Genomic DNA, 7,728 nt, shown 5'->3' on the forward strand with positions numbered 1-7,728 from the left:
TGAAGGCAAAGCCGACTGCAGCTTTTTATGAAAATAAAAACATTTAAAGATCGGAAAATGTGATGGTTTTCTTCTGTGGTATTTTATGTACTGAAAAAATTACCTTTGAAGATATTTAACAAGAAGAATAAGTTATTTTGAATAAAAATAGAAATAGCTGTAATATAGCCTCTTATTCGTTGACATTCTACTAGAAACGGACTGTACGCAATGATTCTACCGTACCAATAAAAGAAACCTGCATACCGACAGGATTGATAATAATAATATTTAATAGTTTCTTCCATGTATCCCACAAGATAAGTTGCTGTTCTACATTGCCGATCATTTATCGACGAAACTTGTGACGTCGTGTATCACCTAAGCACTTGTTAATATTATTTTCGTCAGGCCTGCCCCCCTGGCAAGGCCTCACTTATTTATAATAATTAATATATTTTGGACTTGAATTACGTCTGATTAATATGATTAGATTGTGTGATATTGTTTTATCTGTCAAGATATCAAGTTTTTATACTGTAAGTATTGTCATTAAAGTTGAAAACTTTATATTTCTGTCAGCGAAACTTCCATTTTTTCGTGGTAAAAACTGTTTTCTGTATAATTTTTCTTTTGCAATGTCAATTTTTTAGATTTTAGTAAGTAACACTATCTCTCTGATAAAATAGATTTATTTGATGCAAACTAGAACTAAAATTGTTAAATAATAGTCATGCTATAAGGAAAATCACCTTTGCCCCACTGTTTGGCGTTGCCCCCCCTTACCCTACTTAATATTATTAGCAGCACATAGTCAAAAATTGTTTCTCATTCTGACATCAATAAAATATATTCTTGCTATATTGTTCTTTTTTTTGTTTGTTTATTTTTAGTCATTTTCCGAAAAAAACAGAATAAATCTATAAAAATGGAATTTTGTTAAACGAATATAGACAATTTAATTTTCAAACAAATTTGTTTCTAGTTCAGAAACAATGGTATACACTAAAAAAAATTGTACTTATTTGCGTCAAGTTTAATAAAATATTGAATTAGGAATATTATATTCTCATGATAAGTAAATAAAACTCTAAAGAAATGTTTCTTGATCTAAGTAAATTCATCTACTTATTATGACTACTGTTTTTATTGAAACAAAATGTTCATATTCTTGAGACGAGAAAATGAATGTATTCAGCGAAGAAATAATTTCTCTTAGAATAATGCTTGAATATTTTCCTTTAAATAATTATTAATTTGAATCGAATGTCAAATTTACTTCGAAGATACCCATGTTATCAAGATAGAATCACATCAGTTTTTTCAACATAAGAACTGTAGACTTGATATGATAGACATCGCACACATATTATGAAAATTAATATATTGGTCTAAATTAATTTACTTCTCACTGCATAAGTATCTTATTAAATATAATAATCGACAAGTTGACATGTTATGAAGTTCGTTCTCTTCGCCGCTAACAATTATTTTAAAATTTAATAATATTTATAAAATTCAAAACATTACTGCGCATAATCAATTTTATTTATGCAAATGTAGATAGGAATTTGCAACTTTGATAAACTACTAAGTTTATGCTGACACTCAAATCAAATTACTCATAAAACTATTTAAAAAATTATAAGTTTATTGAATCGGTAAGTTTTTGGTGGTAAGAAATAAAAATTTTTAAATAGATTTGAAAAAAATGTTTTTAATTTTGAAATAATTATTCAAAACTCAAAAGTCATTTAATTCCTAAAATTATTCAAAGGTTATAAATTTACTGCGTCTATCATTTTTTTCGCTCGTTATTTGCATGTATTAGTCTACTCAAAATTAAACCATTTCAAATTTTTTAACTGTGAAACATTTTTGGTAATCGGAAAATGACGGAGGATTTTATTCCTCGATTAAAACGTCCACCCTGAAATTATTTTTGTGTAGTGTTCATGGTAACAAAAAATCATCCGAACTTAAAAAGAACGATAAATATTCCTGCTAAATACAGGAATTCTTCATTCAATAAGGAAATATTACTTTTCTGGATTCGGCTAGATAAAAATTGATTTTTAAAAAGTTAGAAATTTTGTTATGTGAACTTTATTTAATTCAAATTAGAGTTGTAAGACATAGTTGTATTTTGTTAACACACAATTTTCGTGTTCGACAATAGCAGTTTGAAAATCACAAAAATGGCCAAATTCATGAAAGTTATTAGTAAGAAAAAAAATAGTTTTGAAAAAATAAAATGATCATGTTATTTAAACTAAATAAGGTTTAGGCAACAAATTTTTTAACTTTAGAAAAAAATGTTCATCTAGCCGAATTCAAAGAATTAATTTTTCCTTAATGAAAAACGAATTCCTTTATCAGGCAGGAATTTTTTTAATAATTTTAAATTTTATATTCTTACTTGCTATCTGAAATAATTAATATCTTGTTTTATATTTTTATGTTATTAATTGGCAATGCAATGCCATCCGCGTACTGTAGCGCGCATACAATGTTTGTATTTTACATAATTAAGTATACGAGGTGTGTTCAAAAAATAAGGTGACTTTATGGTTTTCTCAAAAAATATATTCATTTATTCCTCAATATTTATTATGTCCTCTTCAAAGTAATCCCCCTCAGATATAATACACTTGTGCCAACGCTTTTTCCAATCAATAAAGTCTTCAGCAATGCAGTTTTTATCTCCTCAATCGTTGAAAATCGATGTCCTTTCATGGGTCTCTTCAGTTTTGGGAAAAGAAAAAAGTCACTGGGGGCCAAATCCGATTAATATGGAGGCTGAGGCATGACTATGGTACTGTTTTTGGTCATAAAATCTTTCACAAGCAACGATGAATGAGCAGGTGCATTATCGTAATGCAAAAGCCACGAATTATTTTTCCAAAGTTCCGGACGTTTTTTGCGTATCGCCTCTCGCAAACGGCGCATAACTTGAAGGTAATACTCCTTACTGACCGTACGACCTTGTGGTAAGAATTCCAGATGCACTACGCCACGATAATCAAAGAAGAAAGTGAGCAAAACCTTCACATTTGACTGAACTTGACGTGCTTTTTTCGGTCTTGGAGACTCAGGATGCTTCGACGGAGACGATTGGGCTTTAGTTTCGACGTCATAAACATATACCCACGATTCATCCCCAGTTATAACCCTTTTGAGAAAATCAGGATCATTATTGACGTCATTCAACATCTCCTGAGCGATGGTCATGCGATGGATCTTTTGAGCAAAATTAAGCAGTTTTGGAACAAATTTCGCTGACACACGTGTCATGCCCAACACGTCCGAAAAGATAGCATGGCATGAGCCAACCGATATGCCAACATCTTCAGCAACTTCTCTGATGGTAATTCGGCGATTTTTCAACACCATTTCTTCCACTCCTTGAAAGTTTTCATCTGTTGTTGATGTGCTGGGACGTCCAGGGCGAGGTTCGTCTTCGACATACTCTCGGCCTTCTTGGAACAGCTTGTACCACTTATACACATTTTTCTTACTCAGAGTAGACTCACCATATGCAACTCTCAACATTTCAAGAGTTTTAGAGCACTGTATTCCATTTTTCACACAAAATTTAATGCAAACTCTGCTCCATTTTTTTCGAAAGAAGAAAATCGCCGAGCACACCAAACCCTTCTAACCTTTTACGCCTCTGCCAGAAAAACAACACGAGCTATATAGTTAAAAACTGTGAACATGCGATCGTGACGAGTGTACCAACACAACAAAACAAAAAATTTTAAACTTGAATGTACGTAGCCTGCGAAAATTGAAAAGTCACCTTACTTTTTGAACACACCTCGTAGATTTAGGTTTTTTAAAATAAAATTAACAAAATTAAGTTTTTCAGTCAATGAATTCAATGATCATAGAAAATTTTCATTTCAACATGTCATTAAATATAGAAATTTGAATGCGCATATTATTAGTATGTATATTTATAAAAACTTAATAAAAGTTATATTTTTCAGTCAAAGAATTCATTAATCATAGAAAATGACTTGGACTACAAATGATTAACATTTTAGCAATCACCCATATACTTACATAATTCTTTTTTATTATGTAAATAATAAAAAAATAAATATATGGCAGCATAAAGCAAAGTTATAAGCTTTGAAAAATGATTTAAAATACAATTATTACATTTTCTTGATAATTTAAAAAAAATTAATGCGTTTTTAAAGCCAAATATTTAAGAAAATAGAATTCACTAACATTTTGAAAAAATGTATTAAAAATGCATTTCATTTTATAAAGAAACAATTAAAAAATTGACAATTAAAAGTTTTTGAGAATGCAAGGAGGAAGCAAACAAACATTTTTCAGCCGACCACCGTGAGATCGCTTTCAACCTGCAAGTACTTGCACAGAATTCTTATTGTTTCTGATTTCGAAGTATTTTATATTTAAAATTTAAAAAAAGTATCGAGCACTTTTTTAAATAGGTAATATTTAAACAAGCGATCAATTTCTTCTACACATTTTCAATTATTTTTTAGGAATTGTTATTTTAAATTCAAGACTGAGTTAAAATGTATTATAAAAGAATTTTATAAATCGAAAACTGTGCGTTTTACAAAGGTTTTTAAAAATCAGAAAATATTTATTTGTCACTGAGGTTATTAAAGCGTTTTTCAACTTAAAAGTTCTTTATTTTTTATACGCTATAGATAGTTTTTAGACGGATTAAATTTGTAAAGAAAAAAGTATTAAGCCCTTTGTATAATAAGTGAAGTTCAATTATTTTTTGCATATTTTAAATTGTTTTTTTTTTAGGAAAGCAATTCCATATTCAAATCTTTTTTTAAAAAGGGTATGATAAAAGAATTCGATAAACTGAAAACTGTGCGCTTTATGAAAATTTTCATATAGCAGAACATTATGTTTTGTCATTGATGTTATTAGAGCATTTTTGTACCTGCAACTTTTCTTTATTATTTATTATCTTTGGGTCGTTCTTAAGCGTTTTAAATATTCAAAAACAAAAAATATTAAATGCCTCGTTAAATAAGTGAAACTTAGGGCCCATTCCACCAGCTGTAATTAAATCCATGATTAGCTAATCATGATTATCTTTTAATCAGCGTTTTAATCACAATTATCTTGTTACGCGTTCCACCATGAATTTTTAACCTCTGGTTAGCCAACCGTATGTTCTGTTCGCAATAAGTCTAGTTTCTGCGTGTTTCTGTTGTAATGGTGATTCTGATTAGCTGATTTCTAACTTGTATTCACGCGAAAAATGTACCTCGTCTGCTCACGAACGACGAGCGGTGACGTGTTTTTGTTTATGCACATCGTTTCCAAATAAATTTGCAGGAATTAGTTATCGACTGAAATTGAATATAAGTTGTGTGAGTACAAGATATCGTTATAAATTCGATCAATATTTCACACTATACTTGAACTTTAACTTTGAGGTTATGTTGAATCCCTTTAATCGCTGATTAACTCGCTAACCAGCCACAAATGGCCGGTAAAGTTAATCGACGATTAGACTTCTTTAATCATGTTTTAAAAATTAATGGAACGCAATCTGCTGATTAACCTAAGTTAATCAATGATTAGAATTTAATCACAGATGGTGGAATCGGCCCTTACTTCGCTTTTCACATATTTTAAATTATTATTTAAGAAAAGTTATTTTGCATTAAAAAATGGGTAAAAGAGTATTATATACAATGAAAGAGTTGGATAAATTGAAAACTGCGCATATTAGGGAGATTTTTTGTTTATTGTTAATTACTTTTAGATATTTTATAAGATTTTTAAATATATTTTTAAAAAAAGTATCGAGCCTTTCTTGAAATAAGGAAAATTCAATTCTAAAATTTTTCTAAATAAAAAATGGTATATTAAAGTTGAGTTCAACAACCTTCAGTTTTAAGTTGGTTGAAGCTCACTATATGACTTGGTACGACCCTGCCTCGAAATTCTTACCCAAGATTTTGTTACCGAAATCCAATTGCTTCGATAGCAAAGTCGGTAGAGCGCGCGGTTAGGACACACGTGTTTTTTAGGTAGTTTAGGTATAAGGTTCACTCCTTGGCGAGTGCGATTTTTCAAAGCATCTAGGCGCACGATCATATGTATAAGGAACAGTGTGCGCAAATTACCTATTTTAATACTTTAAGAAATTAAGATTATATAACAATAATTTCGAAAAGCATTTTTTTTCGTTGAGAAATAGTGTTCAGTTGAGGCACTAGTCTATTGCTCCGATACTACATATTCTTAGATTAAGAAAATATATTCTTGAAGTGTATCAGAAATGATTTCTTGGAAGTAAACTATGTTCTGCATTTGAATACATCTCTACATGAAGTAACACAATAAAGTTTTAGAATAATAAAATGCGATATTCTATCTACGAATACATTTTCTTAGATTAAAAAAATGTACGCTTGTTCCAAGCATACGGTAGGAAGTACTTATTTATTTGGAACACACTCATATTCTATCGTCCCCATTCGTACCTGCGATTTACTTGATTCAAGAACAATTTTTTTTCAGTATATAAATGCGATTTTATTCTATTTTTATCAATTTTCTTTTTTTTTCGAAGAATTGGTTAAAACTCACAATATAAATATCTGGTAAGGGTATACTTTTATATATTTCAGGAAGTAGAACTACTAAAGTATAAGTTTATGAACTACTATTCATATTTTCCGTCGTTTCGAGAAAATGAGATTTTCAATCGTTAAAAATTATGTTTCTTCATTTTTAGAAGTAAAACACAATTTTCCTTTACTTTAAGTTCGAGAACCTTAATATTCTCATGGAACATGTTTTTTTTACGTTGTCATTTAACTAAAAACAAACATTTAAAAAATGGAATGTTGCGGTTTGTTGAAATACATATACAATAATTGTAGTATATTTTGATCTATCCACATATTTTATTTGTATGGAAAAATTAGTTAAAATACAGGAAACAAATAACTAGTCTCGCAACTAGTAAGGATATCATTTTATAATATATTTCAGGAAGAACGTATTTTAAACCAAAAGCTGATAGCCACATTTTGCGTCGTTTTTGAGAAAAATAAAATTTTAATCTTTAAAAATGAAAAAATTGGCTTGAACTTAATCGAGACCAGCCGCATTTCTTGAATAACACTAATACTGCTACATTTTTTATTTTAACATAGAAGAAAAACGGTTAATGCTTCAAGTATAAATAGGAATTGAGTAGGGGCAGGTAAGCAATAAGCACCTTCTGGTTTTCCTCACGCGGTAATGCTGTATAGAAATCTAATAGTATATCAATAAAGTCATCAAATTTACGTCTACTCTACGGTCACTTGGTCTAAATCGCTATTTAAGTGAGATTATGAATCAACTAAACGTATCTAGGTGACAACATATTTATTTCCTCAGGAACTTAGGGTGTTTTCATTTCTCTGCAAGCAAGCAGCCTGCATGCAAAAACCCGATAAGAGTGAGAGAGATAGGAAATGATCCCCATCTCTGTCACTCTTATGGGTTTTCTGCATGTATGCCGCCTGCTTGCAGAGGCATGCAAGCACCCTTATGTAGCACATAAATTCTTGAAATGCGTGAATAACGCGCCAAAATTTTAAACATCAAATTAAAGAAATTTCTTCTAGCTTAATTTAAAAATAAATAATTGATAATAACTTTTCTATGCAATAAAGAATCAGTAATTTGAATAGAAAAAGGTATCAGAGATCAAATTATATTGCAAATAATTTAAAACTA

The sequence above is a fragment of the Belonocnema kinseyi genome, chromosome 4 (genome assembly GCF_010883055.1).
Source record: "Belonocnema kinseyi isolate 2016_QV_RU_SX_M_011 chromosome 4, B_treatae_v1, whole genome shotgun sequence".
NCBI classification, from domain to species: Eukaryota; Metazoa; Arthropoda; class Insecta; order Hymenoptera; family Cynipidae; genus Belonocnema; species Belonocnema kinseyi.